Source organism: Falco punctatus, assembly GCF_963210335.1.
Source record: "Falco punctatus genome assembly, chromosome: 6".
NCBI lineage: Eukaryota > Metazoa > Chordata > Aves > Falconiformes > Falconidae > Falco > Falco punctatus.
The window spans coordinates 67,384,063-67,406,481 of NC_137585.1; the positions used below are offsets into that span (position 1 = coordinate 67,384,063).

General features: G+C 40.0%; 1 protein-coding gene across 1 annotated transcript in view; it reads right to left on the bottom strand.

Annotated features, from left to right (window-relative positions):
- The window catches only part of SEMA3A (semaphorin 3A), a 177,644-nt gene that overhangs the window by 37,718 nt on the left and 117,507 nt on the right, over nucleotides 1-22,419 (bottom strand). The gene's annotated exons all lie outside the window — the stretch shown is intronic.

The window sequence follows — 22,419 nt, forward strand, 5'->3', positions numbered from 1 at the left end:
GTTGCCTTATTAAGGATGGCAGTGTTTGTAAGCAACATATTTTGATATATTTATATATATGTATGTATGTGTTTAGATGTATCTATAATACAAGTATATACTGCATAATTTTTTATGTATATATATATATGTGTGTATGTTGTGGTGTTTGGGTGTGTGTGTGTGTGGGGGGGGTGAGTGTGTGTGCGGGGGGGGGGCGTGGGGTGGGGTGGTGGTGGGGTGTGTACACACACATATATACACATAATACACGAGAATGACCATAGTGGTATAGACCAAGGTTTACTTAGATTCATAGATTCATATACAAACTACAATATTGTCCAGAAGTAATTAAGTAATTATCTGGGACAAAGAAAATGGTAAGTACAAATAATACTCTTCCAGAATCTCTCCCTGCCTCCAACTATTTTCAGTGTAGCTGACTCCCTGAGCTTAGTTGCTTTCTGTGTGCCTAGTAACTGTCAATGGATTTTTTCATCCAATTACCTGTTTAGGCTCTTCTTGAACCCAAGTAAATTTCCAGCATTCAGTGTCCTTTTGGAATTTGTTCCTCACGTACACAATCTAATGAACTAAGACTTACTTTTGATTTTGTGTTTTGAATGTTGATCTTAGTTAACTTCATTTGGCGCCTCTTAACCCCTGTATTGGAAATACCCACAACATTCAAGATGTGGATGAATTGTGCTGCCCTTATACAAGAGTTACAGCAATGCTCTTTGTTGAATTTTACTGCTTTTTCTTTCTATTAATTTCTTACTTTTAATATGGATTTAACAGTTCCTAAGCAGTAATCTGACATTTTCATGCAACTTTATGTGCCAGAACCCCAGAAACTACTCTTCATTGGTAATGCTTAGTCCACAGCCCATCATTTTATATGTGAAGATAGGTATGTCTTCCTCACGGTTTTCCCCATGGTTTATCACTACATCATTCATCAAGAATAATTTAATTTGTCATTTGATTGCTTAGCTACCCAGTTACATAAGATTCTTTTGTAATTCTTCACAGTATTGCTTTGTCTTACCATGATGAATAACTTGGTATCATGTGAAAAATTTTCTCATCCTGCTGCTCAACGTCTTTTTCAGGTTATTTATGGACATGTTGAACAAGACACACCATAGAACAGATCGCTCTGGAACTGTGTCTATTACCTATTGTCTATTAAAATAAATCTTTTTAGACATCTGAATATATCAAAAATTGTAAGCAGCTTAAGTTGTCCACCCCAAACCCCAGTAACTTAAGGTATTAAATTCACTTCCTTCCTTTCTAGCATGCATTTAATAGCCTTCAAGTTACACTGACACAAGGCCCAAGATAAATAATACCTAGATTATATGGTACCATGGTAAATATCTATAATTTTATATATGATTTACCAGGGCTTTGAACGCAATTTGTATCACAAGAAAAACAAGGCTACAGCTTGAAAATTTTTGCATCACAGGCTGTGGAAGGATACATTAGAGAAAGAGGATATTTTTTAGTAGGCACTTTTCTGGGCTACTGGGTCTGGAGAACCTCTTGTCTGAATACACTGTTTTTACATTTTTAAAGTCTTTATGAAAAAGGTAAAAAAAAAAAATAAACCATTAAACCAAACCCTAAATACATTCCCAAATGGTTGAATGATTTGCTTCTAGTGCAATAGGTTTTCAAAAACACAAGATATCAAATCCTAAAACAAAGCACTATATTATCAGGCATCAAAAATCTAACTTTACATTGGCCTATGAAGATATTGTGGGGAGTCCCATTTGAATCAATAATATTACTGATATAGTTCAGGTTATATAAACTTGCCCTTGGTTAGCATTCTTCTCTGTCCCTCTATAATTTTGCAAGTGAACCTAGAAACAGTAAGAAAGTCTAGTATTAAAGCAGGACTGATACAAGAATGATAGAAAAACAGTTTAAGAAACTGAAAATATGTATTTCAAATAATTCTGTCAGAGTGGTAGCAGAGGAGAGGGTTGTAAGGAAGGCAGATATAACTATCGCCATAGCCAGAGTGCATGTGAATATGCTTTGTATGCATTTCTTCCCAGTGCTCATCTGGTATGAATTCAGATTTTCAGTTAGTGATGAATAAACCTAACTACATCCCTGAAAATAAAGCAGTCATGCAGCCTCATATTAGAAGACATCCATCGTAGATCATGGCAGTTTTTTGCTGAATAACACTGGTGTTTCTTACGGAGCAGACCTCAGGCTGCTTCTCCAGCTAGTTAAATCAATATATTTTAGTCAATAAAAGAGTGGTTCTTTGTGTTCCAGGGCCCTTGCTCTTGTTACCTGGTGGTATTTGGTGGGGTTTTTTTCCTCTTTCATGTAACAGACCTGTGTCTATGCAGTGAAACAAATAAAGGACGAACAGGCTACACGAGTTCTGTTGCATATAGAAATAGATTCATTTCTGTTCAGAATTAATATAACGATTATAAAAACACCACCATGATTATATGTGTGGAGAGAGGGAGAGAAATCTGGTTGATAATTTCATAGGTGGTGTGAACTAGTGATCTGTAGTATGTTCTTTTTTGTTTCATTAGCGGAAGAGCTGTTTGTCTTGCCTGGGACTTGACACACACTTGCATTTAACTCCAGGGCTTCAGACCATGCTTACAACTAACTGTTTAGGGTCATGATGAATCAATCAGCCAGATGGCTGGCAGTCATGCAACATAGCCCTCTCCATGGACTATGCAGCAGTTTTTTATTGCTCTTCTTTGAGGAAGGGAAGGGAGATGTTGTCCACAGATGAGGGACTTCTTGACTCTCCTAATTGCTCACCCATGCAGCACAAGAAAGAATGTCATCCATGAATGTGTATGCTCAAGTATTGAGACTGCCCCGCCTTACCCTGCAAAATTAAACAAGTTTGGTATCAAGGGGTCCCCATAGGAAGTTTAAAATAATTCAGTCGGAGTTGACCTATTTTGTATATTCAACACAGCCAAAAAGAAGTGCTGGAATGAACTTCAAGCAAGTTTTAGTGAATGGAATGTGGGACTTTGATCCAAACTCACTTGTGACAATTGTAAAAGCTGGTGTGCTGCAGCTATTGTGGATAGGTAGGATGACTTCAAATTTCCATGTATTAATTATTGGGTATTCTGTGACCCTAAAACTGTCTCCAATCAGAAAAGCATTCAGAAATGCTGCAACACTTTCTTGCTTAAAAGCAGTCTCCTATTGCCTAAACATCCAGAAAACATGTTTTGGGAAAATGAATTTAAGAAATAATTTGACAGCAAATATTCTTGCAGTGATTCATGGCTTTAAAAATACCCAAGGAGACAATGTGGAAGAGTGCTTTAAAAAACAGCATGCATCAAACAAACACGTCTGAAACGTGTTTAAGCATGATCAAAGGAGAAGCAAAGCCACAGCATAAACATGATCAAAATAACATTACAGCTAAAAACACTTCTCTGATCTTGCAGCCAATATGAGCAAGCTAAAAATAAAACCTTAGATTTTTATTTAAAACAATCAGCCTCAAGAAGCAAATTATTAAAGCACACACCTTTTTCAGCCTCCTTTTTCCAGTTGTCTTGGCTGTGGGGCTATTTCTCAGATCCCATATGACACCTTTGTAGAACCAATTTTTGTGTGCCCTCCTGCAATTACCAGCGCTGCAAACTTTTCACTGGCAGCGGCCCATTAAACTGTCCTTCATGAGAAAACTGGCTCTTTATGAAAACGACACCTTGGTCCAGCTGCCTCTATGATTTATATGCCATTGTTTGCTTAGTTAAGTAATGGAAACATGTTTTGCTTGTCTCAGCACTTCAGGCTGAGAAAAAGCTAAGGAAAATCGATCTGCATCAGTTCTTTTACAAATGTTTCTCTTTAGCAGCAACAAACGTGCCCCACCACCATCACCACTGCCACCGCCCCCACCCCAAAAGCAAAAAACCAATACAAGTCAGAAATTGGATTTCTAAATGAATTGTATTAGCATTTTAATGAAGATCTATAAACTTGAAGGCACAGAAATTACCTTTAGTTGTCAAGATTGAGTAAGTTGAAGAAACAGAAGCTAGGGTCATCTTTTCATCACTTGACAGAAGCCAAAGGGCAGTTCTCTCAGGAAATGTTTTGTAAAGAGTTTGAACTGGATGCCCCTATTATTGTATATTTATGGTCAAAATGACTAATTTATCAGTTCACAGCAGGAAAATTCTAGGAAACTAGGGAAATTTTATGCTCAGTAAAACTGCAATTGCTATAATTTAATGAAAAGTACTGGAGGGTGACTGAGGCCCTGAGGAGAGGAGAAAGACCAGGGAAGCCAAAATTAAAAATTTAACAACAAAAATAGAAAGCTACTCAGGACTTCATAACTACGTACAGTGCCTGTCCGCTGAGACCCAGTGCAGAGAGCCAAACACTGTTCTCAGAAAACCTGAACTTGCAACCACAGCGAGCTCTATGACCCGCAGAGAGGAGGATACGCAGCACCAGTCACAACCATGCACAGCAGAGCTGTGCGCCATGGGCATGCTTCCCAAGGCCACCAGACGATGAAGATTTTAATATATGGTGATGAGAGAGGTAAGGTGGTTTGTGGTTTTACACACCTGAGCATAGTTTACAAAACACCAAAGTTTTTAGTGGTGTTCTTCCAAAGTCCCTTCACTTTAATTCTTCAGCATTCGTATCCCTCTTGTTGCCGATGGCTCAGGCAAACACAGAGGAAGTTTCATGGGTTCACTGCTTACAGTGAAGCTCCTCAGCAACACAGATGGCATCAAACCGCATCCTCAGGGTGGGAATGCTCTTGGCATAAGAGATAGTTTGTAGCTATTACGGAGTTAACATAAGGCTTTTGGGGTAACATTTTGTCAGATGCTGACTTGGAAGGTAGTACCAGGGACAGGCCACAGAGGAGAGATGTGATTTAAAGACACTGTTTTCAAACTATGGGTAGGCAGGGGCGGATGTGTGATTGCAGGTCAGGCATGACGCAGATGTTAGTAGCTAGCACAAGGTAAGAAGCCCTGTGGTCACTCATTGATGTTGCAATAGAAATTCTCTTCAGAAAAGACTTTTAAAGACTGATATTTATTATCAAGTGGTTTGCCTTTGAGTCAAGCCAGACTGATGGTGAGGAATGATGATCTATAAATAGTGTGTTAGCTATGACAGTTACTTTCTCTTTCTTAGAAATCATATGGCTATTTTTTTTTTAAATTTTTTGAAGACTAGTAAAGGCAATTTTGGTGTCACAGGCTGATTATAACATGGGTTAATAAGTTTAAAGTTTAGCTAAGGCTTTTTGTCATTCAAATGCATAGATATTCTTTTTTTTTCCTGATTAAAAACTCTTTTCAGAATTAAGAAAAAGAAACTTCCTCTCTGTAGAACCTAGCTGTTATGTTTCAGTGGTGACTGTTTTTGTGACGTAAAGAGATTATATATTTTCAAGGATGAAAAGTATTAAAAATAACATTAACATACCACTTTTCCATAATTTAAGTACATGGATGCAGCAATAACATAACACGGGAAAAGACACACATTAAGAAAGTCACACAGCACTTTTACACATGTAAATTCCTCTACATCTAGGCGTTACACTTACATATACAACCACAGGCATCTAGTTGTGGCTTTTCAGTGCTTTGGCCTTGAGTGTTACCTATGGATCACTGTCATTGTAAGAGGCATTAAATCTGAATTAAGTGGTGGTTTTTTAAAAAGGAATTACTGATTTATATTGGGGCAAAAGCAAAGAAGAGCATAGTTCTGAGCGCTAATATCCTGAGGCATATAAGCCCCATGCTGGCTGCATCACTATATGGAGAAGTGAAGAACTTTGTAAGGTCCATCAGGGGACTGAGCTCCTGTCCAGGTGCCCCTCCAGAAGAGCTGGGGGAGACTGAAAGCAACTCACTAATGTGCCTGGCCCCTCCAGCGCTGTCGGCTCAGAGGGCCTTCAGGCATACAACCTTAATTTGGGGAACTTAAAACCTCGAAAGCAGCACTCCTCTTGGTACCAGCCAAGGCTTAAACATCCAGGCAGAGCCAGTATCTCCTCCTTTGCTTCAGAGGCATAATTTGGTGTAAGTATTTCTTGCGAGTAACATTTTAGCTCATGCAGGAAGGAGAAGGAAGAAAATCTTGATCTCTGATCCAATTATCAGTTTCTGAAGCCTTTGTTCGAAAGAGACAACAATAGTTTTGATTTCCTGTAATGGCTAATTATATGGTGAAGAAAAGCAAATACAAAAGTTCAGTAAAATTATAGCTTATTTCTCAACGTAAATTAGATTTCTCACAAAACAATGCTTATGATCTACCCACCCTATTTAATTTAAAAGAGGTGATTATTATCTCTTTACAGAACAACAACCAAAATTAACACCTCTTTTCCATTGCTGACTATGTTTTAAGGTGTTGTATATCTATCAACACAATTAATTTTAAACTGATTTACTTGTCCCTCACAGAGAATAATTGGGCAACTGAGAAAACTAGTGTCCTTCATAGAACAGAAAGGAAGGCTTGCAGCTTGTTGTCTCCATTTAGGAATACTTTAATCTCAATTTTTCTGAATTTCTTAACCTCTGCAGAAAAGGCTAATGAGACTTCAAGCTAAGAGCTTGCATCTTCCTCTTTTGGTCATTTATCTGAAGTTTTTGACATTGATGTTTGGAAAGAAAAAGACTGGAAAGCCTATGCCTTAACTGGGTAACCCACATCTTCAGAGCTCCAGATGAATGACAAAAACTATCACAGCTCTGATGTTAAAAACCCCTGTGTTAGGGCAGGAAGGGAAGCATGGAGGCACTGAAGACAAAAGATGTTTCTGATTTGGGGTGTTACACACTCTTGGCAATCAGAACCACGTGGCGGGCCTGCCTTTTGTAGGTGGAGTGCAGGTCCCTGAGATGCCCAGGCAGTTTATGGTAGGGGAAACTGGCTGCTCATGGCCTCCATGGCTGTTCTGTTTGCTGGGTAACAAACCGGCCGAATGGCTAGACCCTAAGAGTGGTATTGAATGGAGTTATATCAAGCTGGTGGATGGTCACAAGTGGTGTTCCCCAGGACTCTGTGCTGGGGCCAGTCCTGTTTAATGATTTTATTGATGATCTGGGCGAGGCGACAGAGTGCACCCTCAGTCCCTTGGCAGATGACACCCAGATGGGGGGAGCACTGCCATGCCGGGGGGCAGGGAGCTCTGGGCAGCCGGGCCGAGGGGCCGAGGCCAGCGGTGTGAGGGGCAGCGGGGCTCAGTGCCGGGCCCTGCCCGTGGGGCACAGCAGCCCCCGGCAGCTGCGGGCTGGGGGCAGGGGGCTGGGAACTGCCCGGGGGAAAGGGCCGGGGGGGCTGGCCACAGCCGCTGGGCAGGAGCCCCCAGCGTGCCCAGGTGGCCAAGGGGGCCAGCAGCGCCCTGGCCGCTGTCAGAAGCGCTGTGGCCGGCAGGGCCGGGGCAGTGCCCGTCCCCCTGTGCTGGGCACCGGTGCGGCCGCCCCTCGGGGCCTGGGCTCAGGGTCGGGCCCCTCAGGGCAGGGGGGACGCAGAGGGGCTGGAGCGTGTCCAGAGCCGGGCAGGGGCTGGGGCAGGGGCTGGGGCAGGGGCTGGGGGGGGCGGCGGGGGGAGCTGGGGGGGTCAGCCTGGAGAGGGGGGGCTCAGGGGCACCTGGTGGCTCCCTATAGCTGCCTGGCAGGGGCTGTAGGCAGGGGGGGTCGGTCTCTGCTCCCAGGGAACAAGAGCCAGGACACAGGGAACCGGCCTCACGTTGTGCCGGGGGAGGTTCAGACAGGATATTAAGGAAAATTTCTTCACTGAAAGAGTTTTCAAGCCCTGGAACAGGCTGCCCGGGGAAGTGGTTGAGTCACCATCCCTGGAGGTATTGAAAAGACATGTAGTTGTGGTGCTCAGGGACAGGTTTAGTGATGGGCTTGGTTAATGGTTGGACTTGATGATCTTAAAGGACTTTTCAAACCTAAAAATTTCTATGATTCTGTGACCCAGAACTCAAGAGATCAAACCTGTTCCTCTCCACTAACGTGATTTTCTCTGGCCTTCCAGAATGCTGAGATGTGTGATTATGTCTTGGTGGAATATTCTTCCTCTTTGGAATGTGGAAGCTAGAGGGTACAAGAAAGTGTTTTGAAGGCAGAGAGAGCATACTACAGCAACACCATCAGCCAAGCTCCTGACAGAGCACATTGCAGGAGACAAGTTCCTGTCTGAGCATGAGGAATAGCTGGGGATTAACAAGGCAAACACATTCCGCTGTAGGGAAAGTAGGACAGCCTTCAGCAGTATTATTGGCAAAAGCATGAAACCCCAAACTGAACAACAGTGGCTTGACAACTTTGTCTTCAACTTCCATGTATCTCCTGAGAAGACCTAAACTCTTAGGATTTCTGTCAGCTCCATGCAGCGCACAACCCTGTCTCCAGCAGAACCCTTTGTCTACACGTATTTTACTTTTTTTTTTTGTTTGGTTTTTTTTTTGCCTACAATGTGAACAAATATGGCCTTTGTGTCAAAAATCATCTATGTTGAAAAGAGGAAGAAGAAATCCAAATTTTTACTGCCAGGTTCAATTTGAAGTGTTTGGAAGGGGTTGTGTAGCTGTAAAAACAATCTCTTCCTTGACGTCATGTCAAAAAACTGGACAGGGCTCTGCTACCATCTCCGTTCCCACTGAGGGATGTTCATTCATTGGGTAACAATCATCAGCCTGAGATGATTCCATCGTTCCCAAGAAGCGATCCAGCAAAAAACATTCCTGTAGCAATTTCCTAACCTATCTGATCTCCTGTAATTTAATTTCTTTGTTAAATCTTGTAGATTTGGCCACAAAACTGAAGTAATTTTGTCAAACTATGAAAAAGGTTTTGTTGTTATAATTAACTTTTACAGCTAGTGTAAAGCAACTTGACACAAAATCCATTAAAGTAAGATTAATGACGGATGGCAGCAAAGACTGAAAAAAGGACTGGGTGAATGACTGGTTTTAACAGATCTGTCAGTATAGCGCAGCAACATAAAATGCAGTAAGGCATCTATGAGCGGAAGCAAAACCCCTCAGCACAACATCAGCGTGATAGCATCGGTTATGACAACCTCTTTCAATAGTCATGTGAGTGTAATATGTGATTCCAACTTAATTTAGCTTCAGTCAACATAAGCTATTAACAGGGTTTGTACCCAACTGAAATAATGTACTTATTTATTGATGATGTGGAACTTTGTTCTACTCATTAAAAAAAGAAAAGAAAAAGAAGTATTTGATAGCACAGGTGTGATGAAAACCATGCAGTTACTTCAGAGAGAAAAGTCTTGCAATACCTTTTGTGTTGCTTTGTGAGAAAGTTGTTCTCAGACTCTGTTTAATCAGTACGTACTTCTGTACAAGCAGTCTCTTTTTTATTTTTTTTAATTCACTGATAGCATTTCAGAATGTATTTACTGTGTATATTCTGTATACATGTATATACTGTGTATAATTCAGATGTAATTACTGTGACTTTTAAGAATGAAAACCTTCTTGGAGTAACATTGCACCAGTCTCAAAATTTTAGTGTTTTTTAAAAGCAGTGAGGGAGGAATTTGTAGCACACTTGCTTGTGATACATCAACAGCCGTGAGAGGAATTGGCAGAAAGTTTAGGAAAAGTATTTTAAAAGTAATAAAAGAACAAATGCAGTGAAATATAGGCCCTGTCATAAATGGGAAACTGGAACATTTTATTTAAAAATGCTTTCTACCAACAGGCAAAAAAAAAAAAAAAAAAAAAAAAAAAAAAAAAAGCTGAAAGTATATAAAATATGGAGCAGAACTGAGTATTAATAATGACAAACCATTTATACAATCCTGTGAAAAAGGTTGATGACTCACTAGCCCATGTAAAATATCCCACAAGAAGGTTTTGCACCTTTCCCTCTCATGGAGCTCTTCCTGCCTTTAGTGGAAGTTCCTTTAGAGAAACAGGAGAACAGGAAACAGACCGAAGGGATGGGTAAGTGAAGAAAGCAGTGCCCCATGACTGTCATATTTTACAGTGCGTCAGATGTTATCATAGAGCTCAGGAAATATGATTAATCTCACTGACACCAGTGGAACATTTTTTACTATTTATAAGGGCATTGAATTTTGCTCAAATGGCAGTAAAAGAATCAATAAACATCAATCCTCAGATATATGGCCATATTCACAGATAATGTACCATCACTGAATGCTTTCAGCTATTTCATAAGAACTGCGGAGTGAATGGGAAAAACATGTAATCTAGTCTTAAAAATAACTTTTCTTCTGTTTTTCAGAACAATTATCTGTAAAAAAGCTCTGTCCCTGAAAGGTTATCTGGTTTCTTCTTATACCAACTCATCTAATGAAATCATCCTACAAATCTTGCTGCACTTACCTGAACAGAAATCTTTACAAACCTACCAACAGGAAATGAAATGTATATATATATATAAACTTACGTTAAAAATATTTTTTCCATAATGCAGGAATCTAACAAAATCATAAGCCAGCCTATCACTTTAAAAGGTAAATCAGAAAGGAAACTATTTTGTCTTCATTTATTTAGTAGGCTTGTGATAGCCCTAAGTGCTCAGGCACATCGAATTCTGCTGGATGTTATACAAAAGATGGTAGTCTCAAAGATTTACAGTTTAACCATTGCCTTTGAAACACTACAAGGCAGCTCACCTTCCTAACATGTGAAACATTCAGCCTATAGCCACCAGTGATACGGATCAGAAAACAGGAGGAAAAAAGAACTGAAAAAGCCGTATCAGCTGGCAGTTCCATTTTGGTGGGTTGCCCTCAACAGTCTTTTGGATATAGAAACTTTCAGAGAACACTGCTGCTTTTTGAGACTGAAAGTGGGACTCTTAACAGCAGTGTTGCCACATTTCAATAATATAGGCATTTATCTGTGCACTATCACATCACCTGAGGCATTCACTGCTTCAGACTATCAGCCATTAGCTGGTGAATACCTATACATTTTGACATATCTTCAGTGGTCCCATAAACTTTACTATGTCTTTGTTACTGTGTGGAATATAAAAACACCTATCTATGATTGGAAATTCAAATCTATCAGCCAGGTATTCAACAAGGATAGAGTTATAGAAATCCATGGAATCCGTTGGAATAGCGAGTGATGGGATAATTCTAACACCACTTTGAAACCTCAAAGCTAGGTATTGAAGTCTGAGATTAGTAATATAAGGTGCTTAAGGTGCTCCGAAGGTCAATGGAAAAAAGAAGTACCACTTTGGCAATGCAGCAAAATAGGATGTTCAGGATCTGTTGCACTGTCAAAACTTAAAGGCATCAAATGAGGAACCATTTGTCAGGTGGTTTTTTTTGTGTATGTGTGTGATCTGTCCATTGTATTGATAACTGCAATTCCATCAATAAGGCTTGTGCATGGGAGGGCTTTTTTGTTTATTTTCGCTGTTATTTAGTCAAACATGCTACCTTTACAAGTGAAAAATAAGTGTCCATTTTTGTCTCCCAGTTGTCCTTTTCTCTTCCTGTTCTCTCTTCCTTACACCACATTCATGAATAAGGCTTTACGGGCTACCAGGGGTCCTCAAACTATGGCCCGCGGGCTGAATACAGCCCCCCAGGGTCCTCAATCTGGCCCCCGGTATTTACAGACCCCCCCCGCCCCCCGCCCCCCCCCGCTAGGGGTTGGAGGGGGAACCCAAGCAGCCGCAGATGACTGCCTGCCGCTTCATCTATGCGCCGGCCCCCTGTTTAAAAAGTTTGAGGACCCCTGGGCTAAATGATGCTGGTGGCGACATCGGTTTCACCCTTTTGTTTTGCAGGTGTTGCCTGGCTGAACCTGGGGAGGAACCCAGTGGAGTGGCTCAGGTAGGACCAGGACAGTATCTATCCTGGGTTTGCAGAACTAAATGAAGAAAAATCACTAAAAGCTTTTGTACCAACTAAAAACCTGCAAAGGATGAAAACTACTCTGCTGGGAAATTACATGCCATATTAAATATACACGTTTTTAATTATGTGTTTTCTCTCCTCCTCTGTTGAAAGGTTACAGAAATATTAAGATGACCTACAGTTACAGCATAGAAGGGTCTTCAGGATGTAAGATTAGCTATATCATAGTATTTCAGAAACAACGGAACTATAAAATCTGCAAGGAATTAACAAATATGAATTTAACTGGAACAGATGCTTTATCTGTTTCTTGATCTTACATGCTCTTTGTGTCCACCTAATCACAAAGTATTGCATTAGGCCCAGTCCTGCTCTAGTAAAGTCAACAGCCACAGCTCTGCTAAATACAGAAGTTGGAACATATTCTTGAGAATGGAGCTTAATATTAGCTTTGCAAATCTTTGCTAGTGTGACTTTTGAATTGTGCCCTTGAACTACCTGAATGTGTTACCAATGTTTTAAATATATTGGTGTTTCCACTTCGTTGTAAAAATAGGCTTTCAATACGAGACAGTATTTAGCAATCCAGTACCAGCCATCAGTCTGATATCAGCCATGACATTATTTAATTTTCAGAATCACAGAGGTTAAAGCTCACTGAACTATAAACAGTTGGAAACATGGAGCGTAATCCCAAGGCACAGCTCTGCACAAGCTGTAATTTAAATCATATTGCATGCTAAGCTGAAAAGGCAGTGCAGGTCCCAGAGGGCATGAATAAATCTGCAGTCACTGATTTGCCACACACATTTGTGTTGGGATTCTGTAACTGTGCAAATGTGATGTCTTCCTTTAGTGCAGAGGACCTGTCATCTGCTGAGATTTGTAATTAAATAACCCAAAGAACAAAAGCAATTACTGAGCCTTACAAGCATTCAGACTAAAATTTACATGATTTCATGAACAAAGAGAAGGGGAAGTGACGGAGACAGAGAGAAAGGGCGGCTTGGAGTCTGCAGCATGATTCTAGTGTCTAGTGCTAGCTGAGAATTTAATGTATAGACCAGGTATTCACATACCTGGCTTGCTTTGAACTAATAATTCCGTCATCACAAACTCTGCTGTGAAGTGGATGTTTCTCCATCTAAGGAGCCAATTATGTTTCCAGCTGGCTACATGCCACATCAGGTGCTGGCTTTGAGCAATCAGTTGTGTTAATTGCAAGCAACACTGAATGCCTTTTGGGACAAGCAATTCACGGTTCAGGAATGTTAGTGTAAAGGGGGTTAGGCTCAGCCCCATTACACCAATCACAAAGTTTGCGCAGATTTCAGACTAACAATTGTAAATGTATGGAATGGGGGAATGAGGTAGGAACAGACTAAGGGGCTGTATCCTTACATCATTAACTGCTGGGTGTGCTGGGCATCTCAGTGACTTGGAGGGGTGGTGGCTATGTGGTGGTGGAGCCCTTCACATTTTCAGCTCAGTAGCTCTGTCCTCCCATTTCCCTGGTTCTGTCAGGTATTCTGATCTGGGCCAACAGGGCAAAGACATTGGGTCAAGAGAAGACTACATCAACTGCTCAAGAACATGGTGTCCCCCACATTTCTTGGCATTTTTTTTCTTTCTATTTGTCATTCTGGTAAAATAATAATCTAAAAAAAATACATAGAGATTGTTTGATGTAAAGGAAATATTATAAGGCTATAAATAACAGTGAATGCCATAAACAGATGTTGAAGGGCAGATTTATATTAAAAACAGCCACTGAAGAAATAAAGCATATTAATTAAATGAGCTGAGCACTGCAGTGAGTAAAAATCAGTAGATCTTTTTTGGCTGCATTGGGAATAGTCTCATTTATTATCAGCTGAAGATCTGGTCTGTGGTATTTTTTAGTATCTAACTTTTGTCTCACTACCTGAATAACAAGTTTTAGCTAATCTGCTTATTTGCAAGGGTTGATTTCCAATACATTTGCCCATGAATCACAGCACCAGTGCTATTTAAAAGAAACCTGCCCAAATCTTGGAGGTGAAGAATGGGAGGCTTGGATTGAATCGTTAGAGATAAAGGGAGTCAGTGTGTGGTGAGGAGGGGGAGGAATTGGTGCAAACCTCAAAGTCTGCAGGTGCTTAGAAACTGCGTAGAGGCTCAGGAAGTGTATCTAATACCCTTTAGAGGCTCAGTCCCTGGTGTCCCACATGACTGTACAAAGAAAACTTCTTAAAACAAAGCCATCTTATTTCTCCCTTTAACACAGACTAAAACATTGCCAAACACTTTTGTGTCTGAAGCTGTGAATTTCATTAAATTCCATGCAACTCGCTCACCACTCTCTATTTTTGTGTGGGTGAAACCTCTAATTCTCCCCTCACCGCCCCGCGGCCAGCATGCTCTAGTCACATCACACTTAACCTTTGCCTTGGCTTCTCAAAAAAGAATTTGTTTCACTCTATTCACAGCTTCAACAGTTTGGCAAACTGCACTTGAGCGCCGCGCTGGGCCTTTATATTGAACACACTAATCTGATTGTTTTTCCACTCTACAAACTTTGGGTCAACAATCAAGCTGCTGCCAGAAACTAATTAATTTGCAAACAGGCCCCATTTTCACAGGGGGAGAGCTTTTGAGACCTATGTCAGCAGAGCTGGTCACACCATGGTGACATGCATTGTCATGGCATCCACTTTTCTGGGTAATTCTCCTCACTAATTTTTCACCACACACATGAACTCAAATTACCCAGTCAACAGTAAATCTCTATTGAATGCCCACCAAAGCCTGAACGTGGTGGCCTGAGAAGAGGAAATTGGTATTGACAGGGTCAACACTCATTAAATTGATGGCTAGAGCAGAAGGGATAAAAAAAACCAACACAAGAACGTAAAAAAAAAATGATTCAGATGCATGTCATATCTCAATGAAGGGGCTGTAACAGACCCATTCCTGCTTTGTTTAAATCAATTAGTATTCTGCTGTGTGATTTCCTACAAGCAGATTTCTGCTTAACTTTTCTTGAAAAACTGGTTAGTTACTATTGTGAACTGGAAAGAAAGCACAGTTTGGTAGCTAAAAGTCACTGTTTTCCAAGCATCAGAGCTGTAATGAACCCTCATAGAGATCTCAGAGATCATGGGAAACCCACTTGAATTTGCAAGGCTTGTAACATGTAGGCTTTGCCTTTGTCATCCTGCCACCTAAACTGAACCCTCCTCTTCCACAAACTGATTTGGATCTTTGTAAAAATAATAATTACAAAGAAACTCAAGTTGTGTAATTTAAAGTGGGGCTTACACCAAAAGCGAAGCAAAGCGCAGTCTTAGAACCTGAACAATACACCTGTCATGGACAAATTACTTTTTTTTTCCTTATTGAAATTCATCTCCAGGGCAGGAGAAAAGGCTTCCTATGAACTGATGCATGCGGGTAATATATGCATATTTTTATATTTATCTATCTATCTATCTATCTATCTCTGTATGGATTGATAGATTCTTTCAAATCACATATTAACTGAAAGTAGTATACAAAGCTTTCTGGTAGAGATTATTGCCACGGGTATCACTGCTTGAGTTATATACTGAGTTTGTCACCTTCTTTATGTGAACAGACCATCAGTTTACAAAGCTGCCCATTGCCAACTCTACAAGTTATCCATTGAAATAAATATATACAAATAAACAATTCTTCTCAGTTTAACAGCAACAACAACTAAAAAAAGGAAGCTTTCTAGAGAATATAGAATATCACTGGGATATCTATATTAATATAGAATATTCAGTGTGACAAGGGTACAGAGATGGGGACATCCAGGATCAAGAGTGTGACTCTTGGAGCTTACTTATGCAGATGGGTTTTTACACAGCTCCTACTGCCGGAGGTGGCAAATAAGACTCAGATTTGTTTATATAAAGATGTGTCTATGAAAAGCAACTCACCTGGCTCATCAAATTTGATCCTGAACACCCAAGCTAGATCACCCAATTTGCCCTGTACAGACAGGTGCACTGGTTTATCCATATCTAGCATCTAGCCAGAGCTTACTCTGGCTCTTTCAGCCAATTTCCTTCCCAGAGAAGGCAGAGCATAGGTGGTGGGAAGGGCTGTACTTTCAGATCTCACCCCAACATGAAGCTTACTAGGATTTACTGGGTTGTTGACCTGATACCATATTCATCACTGAAATAAAACCCCTTAAATTTAGTAATTCTAAGGCAACAGACCAATTGCCAATAGGTCAATTCAGTGTACCTGACTGTGTGGTAGACCCCCAAGCTGGCAATCATTTCCAAGTTTCTGTTTAGAGAGAGTCTATACTATGTGCTGATCTGTTTGGGACAGTGCTTCTTTTGAGAGCTATGAACTTCTTTCCTAAAAATGTACTACATGCAGCAAACAATATTCTCTGGTCTCCAGTAGAAACAAAACACTTGGAGCTCTGTCATTATTTTTTATCTTATATACTCTATAAAGAGTCACAGTATGAATAGCAGCAAAGCATGGCATCTAATCTACCCTCCCAGCTGTTATTTTTTTCTGTGGATAATAAGGCTAACCAATCTAAAAGCCATTAATGAACCCATGGTTAACCATGTAGTATACACATATTCTAAGTCAGGTGTTCCTGGACAAAAATTATCCTAACTTCCCCAAGCATATTGCGGCTACAGCTCAGACCAATATGTTTACTGATGCAGGTCCTTTTGCCCCAGGTCATGTTCTCTAGTGTCACAAAGTCTCCAAAATGTGTGGTCAAACTAGGGGCACGTCTTCTTCTGCTTCATCTTTCCTACTATCTTTTTTCCACTCCAGCCTCAAAATTTATCCTTTGGTTTCTTTTACTAATTTTTCATACCTAAAGGCAACAAAATCTCATCCACAGCACTGACACTTAATGAAGAAAATTACCTAACCCTAGGTGGGTTTGGAGTGGGAGAGAATAAGAGAGAGATCTATTTACCAGATGGATTTAAAATAATTTCGTTTAGGCCACTTGATGGGAGGTTATAATTTTTCTGGTTTTTTACCCACCACCTTCATGATCTTTCTCACATCCAGAGGAACTGTAAAGCACATTCTCTATTTGCTATTTGGTCTTCGATTTCTGAATCACATGCTTCTCTTACTTTGTATACAGATAGGGGGAGCCGTTATTAGATAGGATGAGTCAACTGGTTCAAATACATGAGTATCTTCTGATCAAATATTGATTAGGACCTATAGCTTCCTGAGTTGCAAGCATCTCAGGTTAGCAACACTATAAACATCAAGCAATAACATTAAGTAAGGAGTGATTGTTTTGTGATTTTACAAAATTCCACATTTCTTCCAACAGGAAAAAAGTGGGTTGTAACAAAAATATCTAAAGAGAAGGCTTGTTAGATTGCAATGAGAAAAACAATTTAAAATTCATATTCAATCTTTGAAATTTGGTTCTACAGACTTAACGGAGGAAAAAAAAAACCCTTGTAAATTGAGTTTCTATGCCATTCTGTTCACATTATTATGCTACCGTCACCATAGTTTCTGAGTACTTCCTAGCACTGTGTTAGGTGACATTAGCATTTGTCACACATGGAATTTATCACTGTGAAATTATTTATTACTATTCTTAGCAATGAAGATAATGGGAATGGGGGTGGGAGGGTGTATTGAGTGAGAGATGAGACTTGCATATATGGACATGTTTTGTTCCTGCAAGGATTGGAGTTGTTCATGCCTGTATAAGCAGTGGTGGGAAAGTGCAGCACTTGGTCCACACTAGTCTGCATGATAGAGGATATCAGCTGACTAATTTGGTTCAAATATAGAAATGCATTTTTTAAATGCAGGAGATCCTTGTGGGTGAAAAAAAAAAAAACCACACCCAAATTTCAACACACATACACACACACCACCACCACCCCCCCCGCCAAATCCCCTCACTATTTTCACTGGTAAGTTTGTTTAAATATGTCCTTGTAAATTTATGGGAATGCAGAACTGAAAGAGACAACTTAGCCTATTCATTGCAGTCCCTTGTGATGTCAGGCAACTGTGCTATTTGACAACACATAAAATGTTATCTAAGTTCCTATTAAAACCAGATAGGCTGCCTCACTGACTACTTCTGTTGGGTAGCCTTTTCTAATTTCATTCCCTGCCATGGCTCAAGCCTTCTAATTTGAAAACTAAATATATTCATATGCAGTTCATAGTCTGGGTTTTTTTTTGCTTTTTGTTTGTTGTTGTGGTTTTTTTTTGTGGTTTTTTTTTTTTTTTTTTAAATGTCCTTTATTTAAATAGCACATTTCTTGCTGGAGATTTTTTATATCACCCCATTTCTCTAAGAATATCTTAGATGTACTTTATGAAATAGTCCCCAGGTACCAGGATGGTTGGGTTCTGGCTGTGCTGACAGGTCAGCTGTTTTCTGCATCTACTTGCCTTTGGTGGCAGGTATTTTAAAGCCTTCTGTATATCTGGATTTGGAATGTGTAGGAGGTGAGCTGAAAAGTGAGAAACTAGGAAGGCACTTAGGGACAACAGGGTGGCACAGAAGAGGGGGGCATCGGTGCGTATGTATAGGCAGGAAAAGGGTGTGGTGTGGGTGACCAAGGACAAATTATAGATTCAAGGATGCCGCAAGTGAACACATCCAAGTCTCAGCAAGAGCAGTTGCAAGAGAGCAAATACTAATTTCTGAACATCTTGACACATTTGTTATATTTTATTAGAGAAGTAAAAATCTTATAAACTAGTTGCAGTCTGGTCTTTCTCTTGCCATACATTCCTCCACTATACAATACATACATATACAAAATTATGTGTGTGTGTTGCCAGTGCTGGGACATCCTACAAACTGCCATAAGCGGAAACAACATAAAGCAATGGCTAAAGTTCTGTATGAATGCCAGGAGAGTATCAAGTCCATGTTTCCTGCCTTGGAGCCTGTGAAATTTAAGAGGGCATTTTCTTTTTTATTGAACAGTCGCTCAGCTTCTATAATTCTCAGCTGTTTATGTAACCGTAAAGATTACCAAGGACAATAACCCCAGGGGACTAAGCACAGCTACTACCCCACTTTAAAAATTAAGCCATGGAAAGTATGCTAAAATAATATCTTAGAGCTGGTTCAAACCCATAAAAAGCAAGGAAGTTTCAAGCCAAGGCTGGAGATCCAGACTGACAGTCTCTCTTAACTCCAGGTCTAGTAAAGAGGGAGAGTAAGGCCAGTATTCCCTCCCTTTCCTGGGGTGCAAACCAGATTCATAATACTATCTTAATGCAGCTTTTGTGATTTAATTTCCTTTCAAATCTGCAGGCTGACTCTGTTTTGCTCTTAAAATAAATGTTTATGGTTATTCATTTTACAAAATGTTAACAGTTTAAGGCCAGATCCCCTGTGCTCAAGGCAGGGAAGATGAGAGTGGCTCCAAGCTTTCCTTCCACTCCTCTAACCTTCAGCTTGAAAGCTGCCTTCAGTGCATTGCTTTTGCATTGCTTAGCATTTGCTTTGGTACACTGCACTGCCATTTCTGCCTTCTTGCCTCCAGCCATGCCCTCAGCCCTTGTATGAACGCTGCCATGGATGGTGTAGAGCAAACTGCGTAGTTCACCAGGGAACTCCTGGTACCAGGGTCAGCTGCTCTGACCTGCTCAGGCTCCCTACTCGCCTGTTCTTATTGTTGAAGCAGTTGAAGCAGGACCGGGTCCATGCTTTCTTGAAATAACTAGCTTCTGAGAACTCTGAATTACAAGAGGCAATGGCACATTTAGAGGGAAACATGGTTTTTACTTATAGGCAAGACTATAAGACACATGTCTAACATCAAAGCTATTGCTCTTTATACTAAAGCTGGACAGGAGATGTTTTTCCAATTTTTTCCCTCCCTTTTTTTTTTCTTTCTTTTTTTCCTGAGAGTTCAAAGCTATTCTTGACCCTCACTGGGACCAACTAAGACTATCAAAGCTTTTTGTGTAGAGAAACTACATGCACTTACTAGAGGAGCCAATAATGTCCAGTGTGAGCACGTACATGGCTTGTAACAAAGTACATGATTCAGTCTGGGGCACTGAACTGTGACTTTTCACATCCAAGATGACTTTCCTGAGCACCAACTCATTTTACTGTGTTTTTGCAAATGCCTCCACGTCACATCTAGCCAACTCTGTATCAATAATTAAATATACACTGCTACAGTGACTGATGTATGGTTCCCTACCTTCTAGATGAATGCCCCAACTACACGGCTATAGAATCAGTCTCCCTTGCTTTATTTGGCTTGGTGACTGTTTAATTATTTATACAAAATGGAATGTCTTTAGAAGCCTGTGAGCATTTAATATCTTTAAAAGACTTAACCAGCCTTTAAGAGCTGCTGGTCAGCACCTTCCCTTGGACTGGGTACAGTTCAAAGCCCTCTTTCCAGCAACATTTAACTTCTTACAGAAGATGAAGCATCTCCAAAAAGTGACTTTGTGTTCTCTGTAGGAACTCTGTTCATAGTTAAATCCAAAAACTTTAATCCCTCTGTGCAATATTGTCCTCCTTTTACACCAGTTTAGGATGATATTTAAATTATGGGAAAACTTTCCAAGCTCTTCACGTGCAACTGTCTTCTCCTTTCCATTTTTGGTACCAACCAGCTGCGTTTTCTGCACCCTGTCAGCTCTGACCTTGGCCTTAGTATGGGAAAAACAGTGCCAAGCTGCTGCTCTGAATGAAGTAAACATTAGCAAGGACTTAGAACTGGATGTCTCACCCCTAGCTATGAAACTCCATGATGATGAGGATTTCTCTTTGTAAGTTTTATCAGAACTGCTGTTCTTACCCTGCTTTCAGTATATGTCCATTAGAATGCTGGGTTTTAACCTAAGCCTAAGCACACTGTAGAAAGCAACTAGACAAGCAAACCTACCACTACATAGCAATCCCTGTCTTTAGTAAAAATATATATAAAGAATTGCAAACATAACGTTCAAAACTAGTTTATACAGAGGTTTCATAAAGCAAAGTACAAATCATCCTTCAATGAGAGTTTGTTTCATCAAAAGTATGTCCACTTTAAATATGTGCAAACACAAAGCTTCTTTTATAATTATATTTAAAAGAGACAAATGACAAAAGAAAAAGATAGCCAAAGGACTGGCATGCCTGCAGATTTTCAAACCCAAACAATCATCATTTTTGTCTTTTCCTGCTAGATGCTGAAATTAGGAATGCTATGTGGAAAGGCTGCCAGGATCTTATTGCTGCAAAATTAACAGTAAAGTCTTAGAGCCTTTAATAGGAACATTGCAATGCAGATTTTGAGTCAGGCTTTCCATATTAGGAAGGTAAACCTATTAAGTTGCAATGTTGAGCTAGATTTCCAAAATGTACTTAAGGATCATTCTCTATTAAATTAGAGACAGTTAAAAGACTAATTTCTAAAGGTCTCAGTTTGGTTCTTATCTTTTTTTTTTTTTTTTAAATTAGCTTGAATCTTTCCATACAGGAATGTAGTGTAAGAACTACACTTGGAGTTGAAAATCGCCTTCACCTTGTGCTACGATAAATACTGCCTTTCTACTTCTATGCTCGTTTAGGACAGTACTTAAATTCTAAAGAGCTTGAGGTTCGTCAGCTCTTTACGTGCAACTGTCTTCTCCTCCCCATCTTGAGCACAAAGCAGTTGTGGTTTCTGCACCCTGTCAGACATAACCTTAGTGCTAATTTGGGAAAAGCAGTTCTCACATTTAGTGCTGAAAGACTGATAACCGAATCCACAAAGGAATGACACATTTTCAGCAATGAAGTACAGGGGCTGTGGACAATGGCTGCACTTTCCCACTGCATAAATCCTCCTGACTCAGCTGTCATTGTGCAAATCTACTGCACAAAAGCAGATTTTGCTTGCATGATTGAACTTTATGTCATCGTGACTATGATAACAGAAGTGGGTGTTGTGTTATCTTTAACATATTATTACTCTACCAGGTACCAAGATAGATGGATATGTCTATAACTCTTGTACTTTACTGTCTCCTGAAGTCCAGAAATCTTGTCTATTATTACAACAAAATAACCCAATGAACAATATTTCTGGGTTACTGGGCAAGCACGGATTGTAGAACTGAAATGTGGTAGACCTGTATCCACTCTCACAGTAGTCCATATGAATTATGACAAAACTAAATTTAACAGGACAAAAATCAGATTCATACAACTTGTCATATACACATTTAACTGATACATATATCCCATGCATATGTCATATATAGAGCTGCTAATCCAATCTCCAATAGCACTTCGTGGTTTTAATTATGAGTTAAGGATTGGTATATCCTTGTAAGTTATGGATTGTATATACAGCTAGTATGATAACCAGTGTGATACTAGAAGTTCCTGACTGCATCTAATAAGAAACTGTGTTGTTAAAACACAGCCTCTCTCACATGTTAAAAATTTGTGTGAACAATTTGCACTAAATTGCAAAACCACATAAGAAAACCTGGACCTCAGCACAGACACAAATAATGTGGCTAGGAGTG